The sequence below is a fragment of the Balaenoptera musculus genome, chromosome 1 (assembly GCF_009873245.2).
Source record: "Balaenoptera musculus isolate JJ_BM4_2016_0621 chromosome 1, mBalMus1.pri.v3, whole genome shotgun sequence".
In the NCBI taxonomy this organism is placed as follows: Eukaryota; Metazoa; Chordata; class Mammalia; order Artiodactyla; family Balaenopteridae; genus Balaenoptera; species Balaenoptera musculus.
Genome location: NC_045785.1, coordinates 98,728,493 through 98,753,842, shown reverse-complemented (window position 1 = coordinate 98,753,842; position 25,350 = coordinate 98,728,493). Strand labels below are relative to the sequence as shown.

Genomic DNA, 25,350 nt, shown 5'->3' with positions numbered 1-25,350 from the left:
AGTCATCTGTCCATCCAACAAATACCTGGAACTCACTCAGAGAAATCACTGTATCAGGTGCTGTGGGAGATGCAAAGATGAACAAAATATAGTCTCTGTATTAGTCAGGGTCCTAACTGAAAAATAGGGAGACCATTTTAAGAATTTACAGCAGAGGGAATTTAGTATAAGGAATTGATGATAGAAGAATAGGGAAGCCAAACAGGAGACGGTATGGTAATACAGAACTTAACAACACTTGGATAACACTACTGCCCTTAGGCTGAGGAGAAAAGGGAGGGTGAGATGTTACCAGAGCCCAGGGGTTGGGGTCATCAGGTTGAAGTGGAGCCATGGTGGATGTGTTAGTGGGAATCTGAAGCATGGTAGATGTGTCCAGTAGGCGCTGGAGCCATGGAGAAGTCACAGCAGCTGCAGAGATACAGCCTGAGGAAAAGAGGGATTGCAAGAAATTCCCAGGCTTCTCCCTTCCTCATGCCCTCTACTCTCCTGACAGTACCTCCCACTGGCTGAACCCAGCCAGTAGCCTGGGAGATGCAACCTGCAGGGGCCAATTTCCCTGTCCTCACTATTATATGGAATAGAGCAAAGAAAGGGTGACAAATGCATCTGAGGTAAATTGGTCTGGGGCCAGCCCTACTCAATACTGGAGGTGGGGAAGGAGAATCCAAGATCTAGTTCACTCAGACCCCAGTAAAATCTCTGACTTGAGAATGGTTTTAGGAAGGAACTTGGAACTTTGGTAAAATAACCTAACGATCCTTTCAGGAATCCAGTAAAAGCCTGGGTGGTCTTTCCAACATGATCGCCCAATGGAAGAGCCAACCGTGAGTAGGAAAATTTGGGTTGAGTGTAAATACAACATTATGGTGCCTCTATGGCCAGTAAATGGTTGTTTATGATGCTTGATCATCAGTTACCACTCCAGTCCTCATGCATGCCACACTCGAGTCAAGCCAAGTCAGTCATGCTCTTTCACATCATCTTCCCTTGGCTGGAGCTGTTCCCTCTGCCCAGAGTCCTTGTCCCTCTTTTCTACTTGGAGAATTCTTATTCCTCCTTTGATAACCAGCTCAACTATCACACCTTCTGTGAAGACTCTCTCTATCTTGCCCCTATGCTCCCTTAGTACTTTCTTCATGTCTCCGTACAGCACCCAGCCTAATGTGTATTGGTGGTTAGTTGTTTGCATGTTTGTCCCTTCCACTAGTCAAGAATTCCTGGGGAACAGGGACCACATCTTAATCACTACCCATCCACACACAAGTATAGCACAATGTCTGGCACAGAGTAATCCATAAATATTAGTTGAGCAATTAAATGTGTTATCATCGTATATATAGCTGAAAGCATATAGATAGATAAATAAAACACCTGTTCTCTGAGGGCCTCAACCTTCCGCACCTCCCCCAGGGGTGATGGTTATCAGTTATTGAGGTGGCAGGTGTAGTTGACCAAGTGAATCTCCAACCCTTGCTTTCCCATGCATGAGACCCTAGAAATATACTTTTGGAAATAAATTCTTGAGGAGCTGTGTCTGACAGCTGTGAGCAGCTACTGGAACTTTCCTTTCCTTTTGATGTTTTATAAATGTGTCTTCTCAGCCCAGCCCAGCCTGACATGACTAGGCAGAGCTCTTGCCTGTTTTGAACAATTCAGACACCTTTTACAGCTTGATCACTTGGGTAAATTTTTGGATGTAGAAAACAGGACCTTTTCTCCCTTTCTTTTCCATATTTTATCCTTCTTTCTTTTCTTCTGCCAAGTGAGAGACCTCCTCTGCCCTGCACCTGGCCATGTCCAGACCTTTAGATTCTTGGCCTGGTCTGGGGAAAAAGCAGTAGCAAGTTGTCTCTTTCAGGGCACCTGATCCTCTTTCTGAGTCCTAGAACTTCTGAGCTTATTGACCAATTCTGAGGCTACTCCATGGCTCCTACAACAAAGGGGGCAGTGGGTCTGGATGGGGACCTCCTGTTTTTCAGGTGAAATGTTAATGTCAACAACGACAAACACCCTTCCTTTAAGGGTACCAATCTTTTTATTTTCTTTTCCATCTTTAATGCTTCCCCAGACAGTTCTGCAGACTAGAAGGAGATGCTGGTAACCATCAGCCCTTTTATGATGAGTAAAATGAGGCCAGGATAGAAAAAAAATCCAGTAAGAGGCAGTAAGCAGAACCAGAAGTCAAGATGGGGGTTCTGAGTTCCAGCCTTGGATGCCACCCAAGTCTGTGGAGAAGGTGAAGACATAGCTGGGGTGACCTCAGGTGCCATCAGGTAAGGAGCTTGGACTCACACAGGGGACTGGTGAGGCCCCTTTCTGGTAACAGAATGGGAATCTGGGGTCCCTCTGGGGCTCTGTACAGCCCCTCTTCTCACATCCACTTTCTCTTGCCTGCTGGTGAGAGATGGGAGATAAGCACTGAAGCTAAGGTTTTCACTGGGACCAACAGCCAGGATTTCTCTGAATCATGGTCTTGTTTGTTTTTGTGGCTTTCGGCAAATTACTTTATCTGAAAGTTGGATTTCTCACCTGTAAATGGAGAAAATTCCTGCCTACAGTGGCTTTGAGGATTAAATGAGATAGGGGGTTTAGCCCTGTGCCTGGCACATAGAGCATCTATGACTATAGTGGTTTTCATTATAATTGTCCCTCGTACTTGTCCCCGGCCCTGCACTCCGCTTTGGGGCTGGCCTGTCCTCTTGGTCATGACTGGCTTCTCGGAAGAAGGGCAAATCCAGCCAGAGAAGCCTGCAGCACCTGAACCCAAAACCACAGCTGTCCTCTACTGCCTTCCCTTTCCCAGCTCCTCTGCCACTAGTTTCTGGTTCTGTTTCAGGGGGATCCCTTGGAAAGAGGTTAGGAGGAGGAGGTCTCAGGGGTAAGGGGGGATGGATGGGCTCTGTGAACAATGGCAGATGAGGGAAAAGGGCTGGTCTAACCCAAAGCAAGGAGATGCCCAGGGGCACTCTTTTGAAATGAATAGACAAGTGGAGTAGGGAGTGAGGGGGAGCCATGAAGATGGTCCACACTATTGTTCAGCTAACTTGGAAATGAGAAAAAGCAACCAGAAGCCACAGCTGAGAATTAAGTCAGAGAAGGATCATGCAGGACTGAAGGAAGGGAGGACGGCCAGATCCAATCTTCCTGCACAGCGTGAAGCAGCTGGGCCTGACTCCAGGGCCTCTCTCCCCTTGTCACCCCAGCTCCTGTCATCTGCCAGTCAGCTCTGCTCCTACTGTCATGAGTTCCTCTCACTTACATCTTGGTAGGAATCGACCTCTCACTCTTACGTTTTCCAAGGGCACTTGCCCTGCAGAGTGTCTGGCTCATGGTAGAATCCCAGGCACCAGCCCTTGCTTGTTATCTCACATGGGGGGCTTCAAGGTGGCCCAGCTGCTCTCCATTCATGGGACTTTCTGCATAGCCTCCTGGACTGAGCTGGGAGGCTCACTTTTCTCCATCACATCCTTGATGCATGTGCTATTTCTCCTCTTTGTTTTTGCTCCTGGGCTGGTTGGAGCTGAGCTTTGCTGCTGAGCCAGGCTGGCCTTCACTGCTCTCTGGGAAGATTGGACCAGGCTGCTTGTGAACATTTCCAGGTCATTTGATGAATGCGCCCCTGTAAATGGGGGTGGTAAGTGGCTGGCGGGGATGGTGGGGAGGAGACAGAGAGCCACTCTCCTTACCCTCACTGAAAGTTTGGACATTTCTGCAGATATGAATTCTCCTTTTTCTACCCCAATCCTCAGTTGTCCCTTCCTCACTGTCACTTCCTTGTGCTTCCACTTCCAGCAATGACTTGGTGGCTCTCAAATAACAAGTATCTTCAGGGACGCCTGCAGCTAGAGGAGATCTGGTACTTATGAGCTCTAGAGTGGGCCCTGGCAGGTGACCCCCGAAGTTGGTGAGCTAGGATACCCCTGACTTGCTGCTTTGACCTGGATGTCAGCCAGAGGCTGGGGAAATGGCAGGGCTGCCCCAGGAAGGGCTGGGGTGGAGCCACATACTGGCAAGGGAAGAGGTCATGCCCCAGGGAGCTGGCTCACTGTTTTTTGGGGGGAAATGTCTAAGGCCAGGGCTTTCAGGGGCTGCATCTATATTGACAATGGAAATGGGTGGAAAAGTCACAGGCTGGCCCGTTCACATGGCTGTGTCCACAGTTCCCCCCACTCCGCACTGTTCCGATATACTAACATCCTCTGTCTTCTTAAGATTCAGCATATTTCACTGACATGGACTTTCAGCGAGTGGATTGGAGCTTACCTGTTGGTCTACACCACACTAAAAAGATCCAAGTTTGTAAATTTATTAAAGATATTAGACCCCTCTCCCCACCATGCCCTCAAAATGTGTGCTGATCTAACCAGACACCCAGTCCATAGGAAGCTTCCAGAGTTGAAATTTCACTAAAGTCCATCCAGGATTGAAAATCTGAGTCTGTGAGCAAGACCCTCCAATGAACTTGCATCTTGTCCAATAATCTAGAAGCTCTGGGCCCATGAAAGGAGACAGATTACAATGGGGTAAGAGAGTGGATCCCCCTGGCCTCAGACTCATTTTGGTCCGGGCACTCACAACAGACCAGGACTTGAGCCACATCTTGGGACAGAGTGTGACCCTGCAGGCTTGAGCAGACTGCAGAATGGAATATTTGAGATGCTGGAAGCCCTCCTACATGGTAAGTTCAAAGAACAGAAAGTGTCTCGCTTCTCTGAGGATTCCAAACAGACTGCAAAAATGTAATTAAGTTCCAAGTCCCTGGAAATCAATAATGCTCCCAGGAACAAATACCTTGGCTTGTTGATTAAAAGTGAGGGGAGTCAGGGGCAATTACTCTCTGATGAGGGAAATTCTTTGCTCAGAGATCCAAGGGTTCAGAGAGCCAAGGCCAGGGAGCTGGGGGCAGGGGAGGAGGTAGTGGTGGTGAGGCAGCCTCTGGGAGTCACGTCTAATTACACATGACCTGTTTCTTTGGGCTGAAGTTCTCCACTGGCCACAAAGTCCACCTTCCGATCATCACCTGAGTCTCAAGCGCTTCTCTTCATATTGGAGGAAACTGAGTAGAAACGAAGACGGGATCCCAGGGCTCACCAAGGCTATCAGTCACTGTTTAGTCCATTTCCCTACTGCCAGCCAGAGTGAGAGCAAGTGGGGACACAGGACAGTCTGCCGCTTAGCCACCCCTGGGCACTGGGCATGGTACTTGCTCCTGGAACTTGACAAGCTTCCCTCCTGAAGGAGGTAACACTGAACAGGAAGTCAAGAGCACCGGGGACCAGCCAGAGTTCTGCCTCTAACCAACTCGTGGAATGAAAGAGTTGGACAATGCCATCAGTAAGGTCTCCTCCCAGCTCACACACCCTTCTCTCCAATTCTCTATTGCTTGGGAGGGAGTGGAGGAAAGCCTGGTGGCTGAGAGGCAGGGTGAATACAGAGAGAAATGGAGGAGATGGACTGCAAAGAGATGGGTTAGATGCAGTAGGGAAGATAGATGAAGGCTTGAGGACTGTGCACAGATTTGGAGAACAAACAGTCTGCTGACAAAGCAATGCTGGCTCTGCAGCTGAGATCTTGGAGGGCTGAGAGGACAGTGGGGGGAAGGGGAGTGATTCAGCCCAGCATAGATTTCTCTCCAACCGGATAACCCAGCCCAACCTGTTCCCACCCCAGCCCAGATCTCCCACTGCCCCTCTCCAGCAGATCCCCATGGAATACGTGGAATATGGCATGTGCTGAGGGAAGTGAAGGTGGAGAAAAAGAGATGAAAGTAGTCAGAAACCCTTTTGAAGCAGCTGCCTCAGTATCTTTCCCTTGGGGTCTAGGGTAGCTCCCAGTGGGCTCCAGACCCAAAGCCCCCTGAGTGCCAGTGAGTGGCCGGCAACAGGGCAGCCTGAGGCCCAGAGGGGCTGAGGGTCAGAGGCTGTGCTGGGTGGAGGCTACAGGATGTGGCGGAGTGCCCAGTGTCCGTGGCGCATTTGCCCCAAGGCACTGTTGCCCCAAGGCCCTCTGCCCTCTAGGGCTCGGGAAGTAGGAGGGAACGGCAGGGGTCCCAGAGGGTGTGTGAAAGCACCTGGAGATCCTTCAAAGCCCTTGCTGTGAAGATGTAAAAAGAAAATTGTCGCTCTTCTCTTCCAGCCTGGCCTCCTGAGCCCTTGACTCTCCACTGAGCTGCTTGGCCCTACCCAGTAGGCAGGAGGTGGCAACTCCCACTTCTGGCGGTCCTCTGTCTGGGTTTCCCACACAACTTTGGGCTAGAAATTCCTCACACATCAAGCAGCTGAGCTTGTTCTGCTAAAGCTAATAGCCCCGGAGAGTGGTTAAAAGCAGGCACTTTGGAATCAGAGGGACATGGGTTTGAATCCCAGATCACCTACTTATTAGCTGGGTGATTTAAAGCAGTTTCTTTACAGATAGTTACTCACTCCTTCATCTGTAAAATGGGCAGAATAATATCTTCCTCATAAAGCTTCTGAGGATTAAATGGGATCATCCATGTAAAGAGCTTAACATAGTACCTAGTTGATAAGAAGCTGTTACTACTACTACTACTACCACTACTACTATTACTACTACTATAATTAAGTTCCTAGCAGAGCCAGACCTAGAATCTAGGTCACCTTACCCTAGGGTAAGTGTTATCCTGAAACTTCACCTTGACCTGATTAAGTTGTTTTGGTTCCTTGACCTGTTTTGTGTTCTTCAGAGGCAGGGGGATGGCTGAGATAAACTCTGGAACTTTGGGCTCCAGAGCAGCTCTCCCGGTGTCTTCATGCTCACCGGCTACCTTGGTAGTTTTGTATCCCTTCTTCCATTTCCCTCTTCTTTGACCCATATCTGAGTGAGCTGAAGGTCTTCTGCCTTCCCCTTTCCCAAATGGCAGCTCCAGGAGTGGAGCCCCTGGCCCCTGCACTTCCCTCCTGGCACACTTGGGCCTCTCTCCTGACCTGGTGTTTGTGCTGTGCCATTGAAGGCTGTTTGCTTTCCCAGCTGCTAATGGCCAATTTTCTCTGAATCATAATTGCTTTACCCCATTAGGCAGGATAATTAAGACTGGATGGTGGGCCTGTTGGCTCAGCACACAGAGGAGCTGACAGCTGTCCTGGGCTCTCCCCCAGTGCCCGTCCACAGCTTCAGCTGCCCCCTCCCCTGAAACCTCGGTCATCCCCACTCGAGGGATATGGAGGGGCTGCAGACTGTCTACAGCCCCTGGGGTCCTTCATTGAATTCCACAAGATGTTACTGAGCCCTCTTTGCAGGAGATCAGCTACCCAGTTTTCTGAGAACTAGTTGTAACTAACTTTTACTGGTATTAATGTTCATCCGTTGAATGCTTCCTGTGTGCCTGGCCTTGTGCTAAACACATTATATAAATGATCTCATTTAATCCTAACAACAGCCTTATAACGGTGCTACTGTTAGTAACCTCAATTTACGAATGAGAAGACTGAGGCTGTGAGAGGTTACGTAAGTGCTCAAAATCACACCTAGTAGGAGACAGAGCTGGGATCTGAATTTGAGGAGTCTGACTTCAGAACCTATCTTCTTAATCACCCCTCCCTGGTCTGTGTGTGGAAAGGACAAAAATCGAATAGTTTTCCTTCTCTCTCACTTCCTCTGCATTCTCCTGCATTGTATTTTTATTTTTATAAATAGTGCCCAGGCAGCTTCTGCACTGCAGGGCATGGTGCTGAAACCTTGGTTGTTTTGCAATTAACAGAAGGTTATAGATCCCCTAGCTCTCTGGCTATACCCTGAAGACAATTAAATGCAGAAAAGTAAACATATTGAGGGGAAATAATCCTGCATTACGAAACCAAATAGAAATCATTTGAGGTATCTGTCGTTTTTGGATTATCCATGAGTGTGGATAATCAAGAGTTGCTGTATTTTTACGCACAACTTAATCTGCAACTTCTAAACAACTTCTGCAGCACAATTTTGGACAACAGATTAGTTTCAGATGAGAGATTCTTGCTCCTCCTTGAAAAACCTTCTTCATTTCAAATTATCCTCGCTGCCAGCCATCAGGGCTGACAAGAAAGCAGAGAATTAAGCTGTTGAGACAAATCCTGGCTCTTGGTTGCCCTTCATTTGCCCATTGCAGGTCCTCTTTGCATCTTCCCCTTCAGGGCACTTCCCAAACAGGGAGGGGGAGGTGGTCCAGCATCATGGCCGGGCTTCAGGGCTTTGTGGGAGCTCTCCTTTCACCCTCCTGGTGGCCTTTGCTCCTTTGAGGAGCCCTCAGCCAATTCTGGAAGCGGGGCTGGCTTAGAGGGGGCCTCTTAGCTGCCAGGATCGAACTGGCAGCTTCTCCTCCGGGCAGGGCTCCCTGGTATGAGACCACACCAAGGGGGCACAGCTACCTGCCTCAGTTTCCCTGAGCCAGGCAGCCAGTGGGGAATGAGGATGTTTCTCCAGGGAACAAGAAAGTGGAAGGTGCAATGGCACCCACGACAGTGCCGGCTCAGTGTTAATGTCCTGTAGACCCTGTCTTACTTAATCCATCTCTGTTACAATGCCTGGAAGAGGGTACGTGTCTTTCTGTCTTACAGATGAGGATACTGTGGCTTGGGGAGTTTACCCCTTAACTTCCTAAAGGGAAGGAAATCATATCAGAAATATCATCGAATCATCTTCAAAAGATGATGAAATGGGTCATGTCACGTTGAAACATTAAGTGTAATTCTATTTGTTATGCAATATTACAAAAAAGTCTCAAGATTTTTGTTAAATAAGAGAATACAAAGAGGAAAGTTTGCTTTGGTGTCACTTGGCTGATAACCTTCAATACTAGCATATCTGCCTAGTTGGGATCGTGCCCTTCTGCCCAGCTGAATTTGTTCCTTCGTAATAGCAAATCATAATAAAAGCAAACTTACACAGCACTTACTATGTGCCAGGAACTCTTCTAAGGGTTTTTGCTTCATAACTTACTGGCTTCATGACTTATTTAGTCTCTACAATAAGCCTTTGAGGTGTGTACTATTATTGTCCCCAATTTACAGATAAGGAATTGGCACAGAATGGTTAAATAAATTTGTTCAAGGTCTCACAGCAAATAAAAGGCAGAAGTAGGATTTGAACTTGGGCAGCGTGGTTCCAGAGTCTGTGGTTTAACCACACCCATATAGACTCTTCCACACTTCGTATTGCTCAGTGCACACATTTCTTGCTCTCCTTCGGTGGTGTGACCCTTCAGCTGTGGTCTCTTGCTTTGTTCTCTGGGCCTCTGGAAATCACGCTATGTCTGCGTCCAGCATTTCTGTCTGGGGACAGTTCTTGCCTTGATGATGGAGCTCGGTAGCACCAGGGGCCTTGGCTTTCCCTTCCCCCTGCGTGGAGTCCAGTGCAGCACCTTGCAAGAACCTTGCATGTTTGCTCCTGCATTCAGGAGGAGCACTGCTTATTTCTTCATTCGCTTATTTGATAAATGCACATTGGCTGTACACTCTGTGCTTGTTCTGGCCTAAGGGCTGAGAGGTGTGGAAGCAACACAAAGTCTACCCTCTCGTCTCTGCTCCACCCTCCACCAAACTCCATCCTCACCCAGGGGCGGAGACAACTGAAGATCGCAGGCAGCCTTGAAGGGAAGAGCCATGGCACCAGGGCAGCCCAGGAGGGGTGCGGGAAGGGGGAGCAGCGCAGCCTTCGGCTGCAGTGAGGGGCTGAGTGTGCTGAGGTGTCCCCAGGCTGCAGGGGGCTTCAGATAGCAGTTCTCAGGTCTCTTCAGCCTCAATTCTGGCTAGACTACGTGCTCCTAGAGAGTGGGCTTCAAATCTGAATTGTTTCTGGGTCCTCCACTGTGCCCGGCACAAAGCAAACCATTAGTAACTGCATTTTTATCTGAGTGAAGCTGCCCCTTGGTTATTGTTTGGTGCTGGTTATACAAGGTCAAGAGCTCAGGATTTCTCAGGGAGGCTTGGGGCTTGTCTCAGCCAGGGTCCCTCAAAGAAAATGAGCTCATCCCAGGTGGTTCCAATGACGAGACCTCCATGAAGGGAGGGCTTACAGAGGTGAGGGCAGGGTGAAGGGGAGAAACACAGAGCGGTGAGGCACCCAGGGCCTAGCCACACTAGCCCTCAGGCTGGGAGGGAAGGGTGCCCCAGAGGAACTGTGTAAAGGGGGCCGCCCTGCAGGAGCTACAGTGGTGGATGGTTAGAGCCAGAGATGGCCCTGAAGCAGGCAGGGCGTGGGGAAGAAGTGCCCCACCTTTCTCTCCTGCCTCCCTCTGAACTCTGCCAGTGCCTCCCATTGGCAACCCCTACTGGAAGCAGCAAGGGACCCTGGATGACACAATCTCCTGGGGTTAGTCAGCCTTCTGGGGCACAGAAGAGTGGAGAACGGATGGGGAACGTATGCAGCTGTAATGTAAGCAGAGCACGGCCCTTCCTGTCCCTGCTGCCCACTCCTGCTGGCAAGGGGCCTTAGCCTCTCCTCTGCAGCATGTGATTCCTGTGCCCATGGGAGCAGTCAGAGCCTGGGGCTCAGCCTGATGTGGGGGGAATCAATCTCTCTCCCTCCCCTCCCCCCTCCCTCCCTCTCCCTCCTCCCTTCTCTCCTCTCTTTCCCAATTTATGCTCCAAATTTTAGAGGCCCCAGGTTCTAGGCACCTGGCACTTCTTCTTTCTTTTGCTTCCCAGCCTTTCCATCCCTCCTACTAACCCACTGGAAGAACTTTAGCAGCTGGGCCAGCCCGGAGCCGGTGGTTGAGCCTGGGTGGGAGCGGCTGCAAGCCAGGGTGTGTGTCTGGGGGGTGGCTGTGCGACCTCCTTGGTCAGGCTCTGCCGCTCAGCCTCCCACTCCCCCAAACTGAGGCCACAAACCTTCTCTGGGGGGCACACAGCCACCAGTGCTGCCCAGCGCCAGGCCTCCTGGCCCCTCCTCTCCCCTGTGAGCAGGAAGAAAACAGGCAGTCCTATTTGTCTACAGATTTTGCTCAAGGAGATTTTTCTGAGGCCAGGGTGGGGTTAGAGTAGGACAACAGCCTAGATGGCTCTGCAGCCTGGGAAGAAGTTGAGCAAAAACCCCTGTTTTCCAATGGCCAGCTCAGTGACGTTTCAATTGCTTCATTCATTTACTTAGTAAATGTTTTGGGGGCACCTACTATGTGCCTGGCACTGTGCTAAGATGGCTATTGCTTGTGACCAGTATGCTGGAAGATTCACCCAGCAACCCTCCCTTTGAGGAATTATGGCTTTCCCATCCCATGCGGTCCTAAGGGGGCTGTCAATCACCATGTCCTGCTTCCCAACATTGGCACGTGACCCAGCCGACCAATCAGAGTACCCCATCTGCCTTGTGCAGCGATTCACCTAGATGTGGGTGTGAAACCCTACAAATTATCAGTGGATTTTTCCCCGATTGTCCCCTCCCCACCTCCAAACCTGCTTTTCTTAGCCTTTTCTATCTCAGTTAATGACAATGCCATCATTCCTTGTTGCTCAGGCAAGAAATCTTGGAGTCATTCTTGACACTTTTCTTTCTGTCAGTTCACATATGATTCATCGGGAAGTCATGTTGGCTCCATTTCAAAATTTGTCCCGAGTCTTATCACTAACTCCACTTCAGTCGAAGGCACCAGCGTCTCTCTCCCATGTTATCACAATAGTCTCCTAATTGGTCTCCTCGTTTCAATTCATGCCTCCTATAGTCTGTTCTCAACACAGCAGCCAGAATGAGCCTTTTAAAATGTAAGTCGGATTACATCATTTCTCTGCCCCAAACCTTTCAGTGACAACCTATTTCTTTCTCTGTAAAACCGTATATAAAATGTCCCCCACAACCCTTGCATGACAATCCATTTCTCTCTCTCTCTACAAGACTGTACATAAAATGTCCCTTCCCTCCGTCATTTCTCTGACCTTATTTCCTCTATTTCCCCCTTTCTCACGCTGCTCTAGTCACACTGATCTCTCTTCTGTCATGCATCATGTCAGGCACACTCCCACCTCAGGGCCTTTGTGCAGGCTGTTCCCTTTGCCTGACGTGCTCTTCCTTCAGATACCCATCTTGTTCACGCTCTTGCCTCCTTCAGCTCTCTGCTCAAGTGCCACTTTCTCAGTGAGGCCTTCTCTGCCCCTACTTCCAATTTAATAACATACTGCCTGGCACTCCTATCCCCCTTCTGTTGTATTTTCTCTGCAATCATCACCATGTAACATACTATTTACTTCACCTACTTATCTTGTTTTTTATTTGTTCCCCATCCTGCCTCCAAGAGAGTGTCTATTCCAGAGGGCATGAGATTTACATTTGTTTATGGCTGTGTCCCTGAGCCTGACCATATAGGTGCTCCCTACATCCTTGTTGAATGAATATATGGACTTAGTGTATTGGCCTTGGGAGAGGGGCCTCCCCCCATTCTGCATGATTGGCCCTCAGAATGCAGGCTTGGGTTCTCTCTCCCACCTCGTGGAGAAAACCTCCCTGAGAGTATGGCCTACAGACAGAAGGGGCAGAGACGGAGACCCCAAGTCCTGAGGACACTGAGTCCCTGGATACAGCCACGTCTCCACTGGGCCCAGTCCATTCCCCCCACTGGGCTTCCCAGTGGACCTCCTCTTTGGCTGAGCTGGCTTGAGATATGATTGATCACTTGCAACAGAATGAACCCTAGACTAGAAAGCCTGGCACCTGGAGACTGTGCTGATTTGGCTAAGTACTAGCGTCAGGCACTTGGAAGGGGAGGCTAGTCTTAGAGGTGAGGGCTGGCATTGATCTGCTGAGTTCACCCCGGATAGGCAGGGCAGAGTATTCCCGCTAGGAGAGAAAGCCCTCTGAGAGCAGGAGCTGAATTTTCCCAGCTCTGCCCTTTGCAAATCTACTGAAGGCAGACCTCCTCCACCTGGGATTCAGGGACACACGGGAAAGAAAATTAAGACTGATAGTCCCCACTGTATTCCAGCTCCTTTGGCTTTCTTACTATGAGTGGCAGCAGGAAGCGGTACCCTGGGCTCTTGAAAGATCTTTAGTCATGGTGTCTGAAATCCTAGGCCAGAATCTTGGCTCTGCCATTTACCTTGGGCAAGTCACCAAGTCCCCTTGGCCTCAGTTTCCTCATCTGTAAAGTGAACAGTTTGAAATAAATTATTCCGAAATTTCCTTTCAGCATGATGTTCAGTGGAGGGAGTAGTACGTTATGGTTAAGTCTGCAGGCTCTGGGGTCACACTGCCTGAGGGCAGTTCTGTACTATTTACTGCATGCCTGACCTCTGAGCCTCAAATGCTCAGATTAAAATGGGATTCATAAGGAATTCCCTGGCAATCCAGTGGTTAGGACATGGTGTTTTCACTGCTGGGGTCTGGGTTCAATCCCCGGTTGGGGAACTAAGATCCTGCATGCCTCGTGGTGTGGCCAAAAAAAAAAAAAAAAAAAATCATAATAGTACCTACCTCATGGGAGTGGTTGTAAGAATTAAATTATTAGAACACATAGAGGGCTCAGAATTGTATTAGGCACATAGTAAGTCCTCAAAAATATTAGCTATTATATTATTATTCTTTGCTATTACTATTATTGAGAGGATTTTTCCCGGACCCTGGAGTGCTTTCTGCTCCCATCTCTAAGAGTGACCCTCTTCAAAGGCAGGGCTCTCCCCCAGGGCTCGCAGCCACCTGTTTGTACCTGAATAATGACCACTCTCTCCCTCTCCTTGCACAGAGTGGAGGCAGCACCAAGATGGCCCCAAGGCCAGGAGACAGCTTCCCCTTCTCCTGCTGAAAGCTGGGGCTGGTATCACTCACTTAATCTGGAGAATTTCCATAGCACTTTTAGCGTATTTTGCTTGGGTTAGCTTATTTATACCAACCATACGTCTTACCATTGTCATAAATTTTTATTCTTATGGACATGTCTAAACTTATGGGTTGAAATAACATAATTTACATGCTGTTTAGTATGCAGATTGGGTTAATCCACTTCTATAAATCCACCACCAGGCCTGTGCAGCCACCCTCTCCCTCCAGGACCTCGACCTGATTTGAATATCACACTCTATTGTGTGGAGGTGCAATGTGAGGTGCTTGGGTCAAGAGCAGCTCCTGGACACTGAGCACTGGCCTGACTGTCTGTGCCTGCAGCCCAGGGCGTGGCGCACAGCTTCCCCCAGCAGAGGCCTTCTTCCCCGCTTGTCGCTCCCACAGACCCTCCAGCTGAAGATTGAGAAGCCACTAGGAAGCAGGTGAGCTCTCTTCTGTCTTAGGCTGCGTCCTGAGATAGGGATGTCAGTGCACGAGTCCAGGGAGTGGGAAGCACAGGTGGGTACAGAAGGGAAGGAAGCAGAGGCAAGGTGTTAGTGAACAGGTGACCCGCTGTGGGCAAGCGGGCTCAGTGCTCTGGGAGATGGTTGTAAAGAGGCCTCAGACTTGTCCCCACCAAAGGCGGAGGGAGCTGGGGTGCTGATTCCCTGGCTCCCTGCTGGCATCGGCTAAGGCCGGCTCCTAGAGGCAACAATGCCCCATGTGCAGGCCAGAGAGGACTTCGGCTGAGGGCAGCAGCACTCACAGAAGGACATCACTGACTTTCACCTGAATAAAGAATGCTGAGGGGATATGGGTTGGGTGCTTTGTTCACAGCCTCTCTTTGCTGTTTTCAGTCCTGGTTCTGTCACCTTGGTCTCACCTCCCTTACATTCCCTCAGGGAGGCCTTTCCTAATGGCCTGTTGGGAACAACACCCTCTCATGTTCTATTCCCTTCCCCTATTTTTCTTCCTTATCGCTACCTAATATATTATGTATCCGGGTTTTTTTCTTGTCTGAATCATTTCAGTGCGGGAAAAGGCAGTAGACAAACAAATATTTAATATATCAGGCAGTCATGAGTACAACAGAGAAAATTCAAGCAGAAGAAGAAGACTTAGGAACGTCATATGGGGACGGGTTGCAGTTTTATCTGGGGGGTTGTGTGTATCAAGGTGGTCCTCTTCAATGAGATGTCGTGGAGCTGAGGTAGACCTTTAGGAAGTAAAGGAGTGAGTCACGTGGGAGAGCTTTCCAGGCAGAAGAAACAGCAGGTACAAAGGTCCTGAGGCTGAAGGATGTTTGGCTTCTTTGAGGCCAACATTGTGGGAGCGCAGTGCTTGAAGGGGAGAGGAAGAAGGTGCGGTCAGACAGGTAATGGGGAAGTCTGACAGACTTGTAGGTCTAGATTAGGACTTGGGATTTTACTCTGTGTATTAGGGTTCTCCAGAACCAACGGGATATTTGTTTGTTTATTATAAGAAATTAGCTCATGCTATTATGGAGGATGAGAAGTCCCAAGATCTGCTGTTGGCAACTTGGAGAGCCAGGTGTAGATTCCAGTCTGTGAGGCCACAGGCTCGAGACCCAGGAAGAACCATTGTTTCAGTTGGAGTCTGAAGTCAGGAAAAGACTGATGTCCCAGTGTAAGCAATCAGGCTGGAGTTCCCTTGGCCTTTTTGTTCTATTCAGGCCTTTAAGGGATTGGATGAGGCCCACCAACATTAGGGAGGGAAGTCTGATTTACTTAGTCTACTGATTCAAATGTTAATCTCATCCAGAAACACCCCAAACAGATACAACAAAAATAATGTTTGACTGAATGTCCTGTCTCTCTGTGGCTCAGTGAAGTTGACCCAAAATTAACCATCACACTCCAGGTGAGATGGGGAGACATTGAAAGTTTTAGTCTGATATAACAGACTTATGTTTTTAAAAGATCCTCTGGCTGCTATGTGGAGAAAAGTCTGCAAAAGGCAAGAGTGAATTAGAGAGACTATTTCAGAGGCTATTGCAATAATCTAGGCAAGAGATGGTGGTAACTTGGACCAGGATGATACTGGGTGGAGGTGGTGAGAAATGGTTAGATTCTGGATATATTTTGAAGGGAATACCCATGGGACTCACTGACTCACTGATAGGTTGGAATGTGGGATGTGACAGGAGAGGCACCAGAATGATCCCAAGGTCTTGGGCCTGAGCAATCAGAAGGTAGGAATTTCCATTAATTGAGTGGAGAAGACTACTGGAACAGCTGGTTTGATCAGGATAAATTAGGTGTTAGTATCTGGACATGCCAAGTTCAGAATGTCTATTTACATCTAGGCAGAAATGTAGAAGAGGCCATTGGATATATTTGACTGGAATTCTGGGGTAAAATTTTGTTCAGTTTGGTACTCAAAAAATACTCGTTGACTGAATGATTGTATGACTGATCAGGTTTCTCCCATGAGCCTCTAACAGCCCTCTGTATATCACGAATCTCCATGGTCTACAGAGACCACCCCCAGCAGGGGACAGCGAAGTCTCTGCTCTGGAACAAAAACCCATCAAGCTGCTGGCCACGATGCTCTTGCTAATTCTCTGTCCTGATAGAATCTGTGATTCTCACGGGCATTGCAATCACCTGAAGACCTTTTAAACATTCTGTTACTCCACTCCCTGATTCTGATTCATTTGGTCTGGGGTAGGCCTGTGCATTGGTAGTTTTAAAAGATCCTCACATGATTCAAAAGCATATCCAGAAGTAGAGAACTATTATTCTATGCGCCACCTTAACTGTTTGCTGGGGCTTAAAAAAAAAAGTCAGCTCTTTTGTCAAAGCCCCAAGGAATATACTGAAGTCATAGGCAGAAATGTTTGAAAAATACCAGCAATTAGAAGAAGAAAAGCTCTATGTAAAAAGATATTTGGCATAATATTATATTTAATAGTTGTAATTTAGAAACAACAAAATGGAATACTATGCAGCCAGAATAGATGACTTTGTAGACAGTATAGTAACTTGGAAAAATGCTTATGAGAAATGGTTAAGTAAAAAAAGCAGAATGTCAGATTGTGTCTACATTACGAGTGCAACTATGTAAAATTATGCATGCATATAAATAAAGCACTGTAGGGGCTTCCCTGGTGGCGCAGTGGTTGAGACTCTGCCTGCTAATGCAGGGGACACGGGTTCAAGCCCCGGTCTGGGAAGATCCCACATGCCGCAGAGCAACTAGGCCCGTGAGCCACAATTACTGAGCCTGTGCGTCTGGAGCTTGTGCTCCGCAACAAGAGAGGCCACGATAGTGAGAGGCCCGCGCACTGCGATGAAGAGTGGCCCCCGCTTGCCGCAACTAGAGAAAGTCCTCGCACAGAAACAAAGACCCAACACAGCCATAAATAAATAAATAAATAAATAAAAACGTTAAAAAAAAAACGGTATTCACTCAATAAAGCACTGTACAGGAACAAAGAAAAATGAAAGCAGTTGATTCGCTAGTTTAATAGGATAGTGGAGGTTGCTTCTTTCTCTTTTGAATTATTTCTTTATTGTTGCAGTAAGTAACAGAAATAAAGAAATGGCAATGTTGCTCCAAGCACACAGCCAGATTCCCTGCCTCCAGGGAGAGGCTTTTTTAGAGCCTAAAAGTCCTTAGGCTTTTTTCCCTTACCTTCTCTGTGACACTGGGATCAACTTCTGGCCTCGTTGGAGAATCTCTTCTTTGCCTATTAAATGCCTAATGTATGCCAGCACAATGCTATTACTGGGGCCAGGGGATGCATAAATCAATCATTGCTCTGCGAGAGCTCACTATAAAGAGGGAGAGATTAACATATAAGCAAACATTACAATAATTGTAAGACAATGCCATGAGCATGATAATAGGGCTATGAACAAAATTCTGTGTAAGCTCAGATAAATTTGCTCCAAGGGAATCTGGGAAGGTAGAAAAGAGGATGTGACATTTGATCTTGGTCTTGAAGGATAAGTAAGAGCTCGCCAGGTAGAAAATGGATGGGTGTAGGATGGGGTGGGGAGGAACTGGCATTCCAAACAGAGTGTATAAGAGCAAAGAGTTATAAAGGGCATGGAGTGCTTAGAAAATAGTTAGATTAGGATGGAATATATTCATTTATTAATTTACTCAGCAAGTGACTTTTGTGTCTCAGAAATTGGGCTAGATATTGGGGAGACCAAGAATTAACCTTGTCTATGCCTTAAATACTGATCATAATAATAGCAGATATTTTTTGAGTGTTTAATATTCATTAACTCATGTATTCCTCCTAAGAGTTGCATTTCCATTTACAAATGATGAAATTGCAAATTAGAGTTTCAAGGACACACATTTACCATGCAGTGGAGCTCCTGGAGCTTACAATCCAGTGGAGGAAACAGACAAGGAGACAAATGATCACAAAGTGCTAAGTCTATGATGAAGGTCAAGGTAGAGTTTTTGCAGAAGGTGACTTAAGCTGAGTCCTGGCAGAGGAGTAGGCATTAGATGTGGAAAGCGTAGGTGTGAGGTAGAAAGAGAGGGGCTCTATGGTGATGATGGATGGTAGAGCTGGTGAGATTGGTTGACGCCAGTTCATGAAAAGTCCTTGAATGTCCTGCTAGAGAGATGAGACTTTATTCTATAAGCTATGGTGAATTAACAAGGCCTTTTTCTCCTTTTAATCTGAGACTGAGTCACTTGGGCAATGATTCAGCCACACCAACCTTGAACTCTCAATGACTTGGGCTAATGAAGAGAAGAATGGCATGGATAATCTAAAAATAATGGATGATGGGAAAGGACTTCAGCCTGCTCGTGGAGTGTGCCAGGTCATGATTTGCTACAGTGGAGGAGCAGCCTATATGCTTCATTCGTTAAAGATTATACTCCGGCTGATATCAAATCTGCTGTTTTTGAGAGCACCTGTGGCCATCATGCCAGTCTCAGTATCACAGGGGACTGGGGAAAGAAACTCCCTTCTGGCCAAGAGTAGCAGAATAAAAATGTAACTGAGTCCCAGATATGCTAGGGTTTTCCACCACCATATCTCTAAGACATCAACAGGACCTGGAAAGGTGGCAGTGAGCTTGCTGTCCCCCCAGGGGCTGAGGTTGCTAGGATGGCTGGAGCAGAGAGAAACTTGAAGGTTTTAGGAAAGCTCTGGCTTCCGAATGCAGGGTGCAGAGTGATTAACACTGAGAGCTGCACAGAGCAGCCCATTGAAAAAGCTATAAAAATTGGAGCAGCACAGGAAACGTTGACCCTATAGACCACGTGCCTGCAGAGAGGATTTCTTTTCACATTTCTATTGTGATAATGCGGAGACATTCTGTGAGTAGAATCCATGGGGCCATCAAGTCTACGTTCAGGTGGCTGTAAGGGAAGGGGTTTTGACCCTGCTCTAAGAAAGCTTTCTTGGGGCTCAGGCAGAGAGCACATTACTGTTAGAACCCTCAGTAGTTAAGAGAAAGTTCTTGGTTGAATTGGGAAAGGGACCTATAAATAACTGTAATATCCTGAACTACCTGTGCCCCCTTCTGTACGGGATACAGTCCTGGATACAGAGACCCAGGAGACTTGATGTCAAGACCCAGCTCTGCCGCTAACTTGGGCAAGTCACGTCATCTCTCTACACCTGTTTCCTTCGCTGTGAAATGAGAGGGTTAGACCAGATGATATATAAACCTCCTCCAGCCTCAACTGTCTCCCACTTGTGGATGCCATTTTATGGATAGAGAAATCAAAGACTTGATAAAGACTGCAAAAGTGCAAATTTGCTCATAACACAGAAAGTTTCAGAGAGCTGGTCAGTACCAGCGTATGTTGGAGTGGTCTGCCCTGGGTGCAAGGAATAATGAGGTGCATTGTCTGTGGAGAATTTTAAAACAATAATGAAACCAAGGAAAAGTCAGTCTGCTTTTTATTATCACCATGCATTGATAATTCCAAGTGATGTCAGTGATAAAATTCTCCTCCTCACCTGGGCAGACCACTCCCACCATGTCCCCTCCTTGGTATGCCACTGTTTATCTGTACAATTCTTTTTCTATTCAGTGCTCTTTCAATTCCTCTGATTGCATAGGGAGAGAATCTCTCCAAGGTGTTAACTCTTTCACTACCAGCTCTTAGTATTGATTTGTGTCCAATAAAGAAGAGTGAGGAGTTACTTTGAGTCGTTTTTTAGCAAGGAGGGGGTGCTACAGCTGTGGACTGGAGTGTCACCAAGGAAACAGGGACAATAAAAATAGAGAGACCAGAACAAGGAGTGAGGTGGGTGGGTGGCTTAAGAAGTCAAGTCCTGAGCACATGGCCTGTGGACAAGGTGGGGACAGCTCGCTGAAAGCCCAGGTCAGGCTGGATGTGTGGTACCTGAGGACAAAGCCCACCTGCATCTCAGTTCTGATTTCTCAGATCCCAGCACTTTGACCCTTTCCTGAGGCTTCTCCTGGCCGCACCTCAGATCGATTTCTTAGACATGATCTGCTCCGCACGCTTCAAGTCACACCACCCACCATCCTTCTTTGGACTGGTGTTCCCCCTGACCTGTACTGGGTGTCTAGAATATGAAGGGACTTTGCCACCCTTCTGGAGACTTGCGTATCCTGTATGATGCCTCCCTTCTGCAGGCTTGGTCCCTTGGTGCCAAAACTTCTGCATGATGGCACTGCTTCAGGGTGTGTCCACACCGTCCCAGGAGCCATTCTTTTTTTTTTTTTTTAATTTTTTAAATTGAAGTATAGTTGATTTACAATGTTGTATTATTTTTAGGTATACAGCAAAGTGATTCAGCATTTAAAGTGGCAGCTAGTTGTCATACATTGTTTTTTAAATTATGATTATCTTATGATTCTAAAACAGTATATATTTAATACACACAAGTGGCTTTAAAGTAGTAGTAAAATATGTTACAAAATAGAGTATTACCAATCCTTCCGAAGTCTCGCTGTGTGCCCCTCCTGGTTCACATCCTTCTCCTTTCTTCAGAGGTGACTCCAACCTGAATTTTATCGCTATCGCATGTATTCCCAAGCAATATATTGTTTAATTTCACCTGTTTTAAATATTGTACCAATTTGGAATCATTCTCTTTGTAATTTTCTGTGAATTACTTTTTTCTTTCTTTTTTTATATTTTGAAAATGCTTTTTTAGTTAAACATTATATTGCTGGGCTGCATCTTGTTGATGTGTTCTAGAATTCATGTTCATGGTCATTTAATATTCCATTGTATGAATATATCACAGGCTACTTATTCATTTTCCTAATTGAATTTTTGGGAGTATTTCCATTATTTTCCTTTTTTGCTATTACAAACAATGCTTACGTGAACATTCTTGTACCTTCTCCTGTGTGTATGGGCAAGTTTCTCTATGATAAATCCCACAGTGTGTGTATTGCTGGGTCATAGAGGGATGTATATCATTCACTTTACTAGAAACAGTTTTCCAGAATGGTTATACCAATGTACACTCCCACTGCTATTCACATACTAACCAACACTGATAATTTCAGAACTTTTATTTTTTACACCCTGGTGGGTGTGAAACATCTCATTACGGCTTTTAATTGTATGTCCTGGATTTGCCACCTTCACCCCCATTCTTCCAGTCTTCTCCATATGCATGGCCTGGGAAACAGAGGTTACCATTGAATTTAAAGTTAATATCATGTGAGTTTCTAAATAACCTTTGTAACTGAAAGAATGAAAACTAACTATATAATTCTCTCTTCTTTGTTATAGGCAACTCTGGCTAACTTCAATGGAAAAGGAATTTTGGGGTGGAATATCAAAATAAACACAGTACTTACAGGAAGGCTAGAAGACCAGGCTCAGGGAAAGAACCAGAAACCAGGAAGACCAACAGGAAGCACAGAAAGTTCACCTCCACAGGACCTGTCTGGTTATGAATCACCACTGTTTACATAGTGGTGCCAGGGAACTTACAAAGGTAATACTGTTGAATGCTGCTGCCTTCAACTGCGTGGTGTTCCAACAACTCAATTTCTTTTCTATTTTATGCCAGAGAATTTTGCCATATCAATTTCCTTTATTATAGACCACTGTAGAGTCCAGATTTCAGTCAATCCAGCAGATTGTTAGAGGCATTCCTAACTACTGAAGTTAATGCATTGAATACAGAATCACAGCTAAGTATACCAGTATTGATAAATTCTGCCTTATTCAAAGTTATATACCATCCTCCCTGGAATTCACTCCCATACATTTTTCCTGGGTTTCCAATAATATAAATGAACAGAAATATGCAAGTCTTTTGGTATGTACAAGCTATATAGCCTCTTGTTTGAGACTTTTACTGAGGTGTGATTATAGTTATGAATCTGGAAACAATTATAAGAATATTGAATACAAGAATAAGAATCCCTTGAAAGGCAACTTCCTCAGGTGAGGTTATTATAAGGACTGGCTGGTCTCCCTGGGCAAGGCAGAAGTAACTGTTTTTGTTAGCAAGGGCGGCTCAGGGATAGGAGTGGTTTAGTTTCTTAGATTCTTCCAAGTCCACCAAAATGTTTCCATTCAAAGTCTCAAGTTCTACTCCTTCATAGTCAAGTCCTAATTTTCACATAAGAGAATTGGTGAAGCTATGAATTAAACTTGTATTGTAATTCTGCAACATATACACTGACATTTGGAATTTTATTTTCAGCCATATCTGCTCTGTGGCTACAAGAATTTAGAGAAAATTTTAGCAGTGCCATAGACATTCTCTTGTTCTCTTTCAGCTTTATGCTGGAAGTTTAAATCTTTAAATTTACCATTTTCTCTGTGTAAATTCTCCAGTGTAGACAGAAATAGCTATCCTACCTCAGTCTCTATAAGTCATCATCACTGTCATAACTGTCAAGTGCAGCCTCCTGGCCTTCAGAAGCCTGCATGTTAATAAGCACTGCGTTCCAAACAACCATGGGTGATCATCTGAGAACTTGTAATGGCACTACAAGACATGGATTTAGAGTATCCCATTTTCCACTTGTAAGAGATTATTACTGCACTTAAACTCAAACAGGCCAGCAACTCAATTCCAGAACCACATTACTGAAGTTCTCTTTCTAGGAGCATTCCTGATATTGTACTGTATCTATCAGGGTCTTGTCAGAAATAAAGAAACCACTCTAGGTATTTTGAATAAAGAGAATTTAATATAGGGAATTGGTTGTACATTTGTCAAAGGTGCAAAAGGAAAAGTAGATTTCCTGGAGGAGTAAAGAGGACGAAGGGGTGATACCTACGGATTAGAAGCTGCTATGGTCCCTGAGTTGAAACCCATTACAGCACCTGCTGCAGTGCTATTGGAGAAGCTATCTCATTTGGTTCTGGATCCATTAAAAGGTGCTGTCTTGACCACGATTAGAACTAGAAAAAAAGATGGTGCTTTGGCCTAGGCTTCAGGAGTTAAAAAGCTCCCTACATTTGCTGTCCCTACAACAACCAACAACTGCCGCACTGTTGGAGACCAAAGCGAGAAACTTCTAGCTTCGTGCTTTCTGATTTTCCAACAGTAACTTTAGATTCCCAGTAGCAGACTCTAAAAGAAAGCCAGCTGGCAATGGAAGCTGGGAAATATGGTTTGCAGACTTCAAGCACCAGCAGTATAGAGAACAGTATAAGAGGGCAAACATGGGGTTGAGAAAGATGAGTAAATCAATGGCACATATGGTCATGAGGGAGACTGGCCTGTAATTTTCATTCTTATGCTACATTTGTTAATTTCTTTTAAGCATTTTATTACTTATAATTTTGAAATGTACAAATTAGAATAATTTAATGAATTCTCATGCTTCTATCAACTAGTTGGCAATGATCAGCCCATAAGTCATCTTGTTTCATTTATATACCCCACTAACCTCCCCCTTTATTTTGAAGCAAATCCCAAACATCAATCATATCTTTTAATAATACTTTAATAGCATCAAAATCCAGTAAGTATTTAGATATCTAACTTTCTCTCAGTGCCCTCCCTCTCAACACTTTGTATGGGTCAGGATTCCAATTAAATCCATACATTACTACTAGTTGAAATGTCTTTAAGTTTCTTTTTAGTTTATATTTTCTCCTCTATTCTGCACCTCCACCCCCAGAAATTTATGTGTCTAAGGAGCTGGGTTGTTTTTCTTATAGAGTTCATCACAGTCTGAATTTTAATGATTGAATCCTCATGGTATAATTTAACATGTTCTTCTATCCTTATATTACCAGGAAATTGGTAGAAGGATATAGATTTGATTACATTTAGATTTTATATCTTTGGGAAGATTGTCATGGGTTTTAAAATTCATTATTATATTTTAAAATTGATCTTTTGCTTTATAACTGAATTGTATTGTGCCCAGAGAGCGCTGTCTATATGTATCAATTCTCTGAACATTTTGAGGCTTGCTTTATGGTCACATACACAGTAAATTTCCATCAGTGTTTAATGATTGTATAGCGCAGTGGTTAAGAATCTGCCTGCCAGTGCAGAGGATGCGGGTTGAATCCCTGGTCCAGGAAGATCCCACATGCTGCGGAGCAACTAAGCCCATGCACCACAGCTACCAAGCCTGTGCTCTAGAGCCTGTGAGCCACAACTACTGAGCCTGCACACCACAACTACTGAAGCCCGTGCACCTAGAGCCCGTGCTCCACAACAAGAGAAGCCACCACAGTGAAAAGCCCGCACACTGCAACGAAGAGTAGCCCCCGCTCGCTGCAACTAGAGAAAGCCTGTGTGCAGCAACGAAGACCCAACACAGCCAAAAATAAAAATAAATAAAATAAAATAAATTAAAAAAATAAAAGAATGCATGTTATCCAAATGTTGAGTGAAATATTTTATTAGGTATTTATTAGATGAAGCTTGTAAATTATGTTGTTTGCTGATTTTTGGCTGTTCTATCAATTTTTTGAGAAGATCATGTTAAAAATCTCTAATTATAATAATGAATTAGTAAATTACTCCTTAAAACTCTTACAATATTTGCTTTATGTATTTTGAGCTATGTTTTCAGTGCCTACGAGATTAGGTTTGTAATGCTTTCCTGGTGAATAAGACGTTATTATTATACAGCAACTCTACCTCCTTCTTCCATGTCCTTTTATAGATTTATTTATTTATTTATTTATTTATGGCTGTGTTGGGTCTTCATTTCTGTGCAAGGGCTTTCTCTAGTTGTGGCAAGCGGGGGCCACTCTTCATCGCGGTGCGCGGGCCTCTCACTATCGCGGCCTCTCTTTGTTGCGGAGCACAGGCTCCAGACGCGCAGGCTCAGTAGTTGTGGCGCACGGGCCCAGTTGCTCCGCGGCATGTGGGATCTTCCCAGACCAGGCCTCGAACCCGTGTCCCCTGCATTGGCAGGCAGACTCTCAACCACTGCGCCACCAGGGAAGCCCCCATGTCCTTTTATATTTCAGTTATGTCTCTATTCAAAAGAATATAACTAGATTCTTAAAAAATTGGATATGATAGTCTTTGTTTATTCCATTTACATTTGGTGTGATGAATGATATATTTTAATTTACTTCTGCCTTCTAGTTTTGCTTCCTATTTGTTCAGCTTTTTAAAGATTTCTTTATCAGATTATGGAAATTCCTTTCTATTCTTAGTTTGCTGTGAGTTTTTATCTTGAA

The 25,350-nt window shown here is 45.8% G+C and overlaps 1 long non-coding RNA gene across 1 annotated transcript; it reads left to right on the top strand.

Moving 5' to 3' along the window:
- The first annotated feature begins 3,516 nt into the window (after positions 1–3,516).
- LOC118906333 lies at positions 3,517–18,548 on the top strand. The gene is made up of 3 exons (XR_005022476.1): positions 3,517–3,602; positions 13,942–14,183; positions 18,414–18,548. It is a non-coding gene; the product is annotated as an uncharacterized LOC118906333 (long non-coding RNA).
- The last annotated feature ends 6,802 nt before the right edge of the window (positions 18,549–25,350 follow it).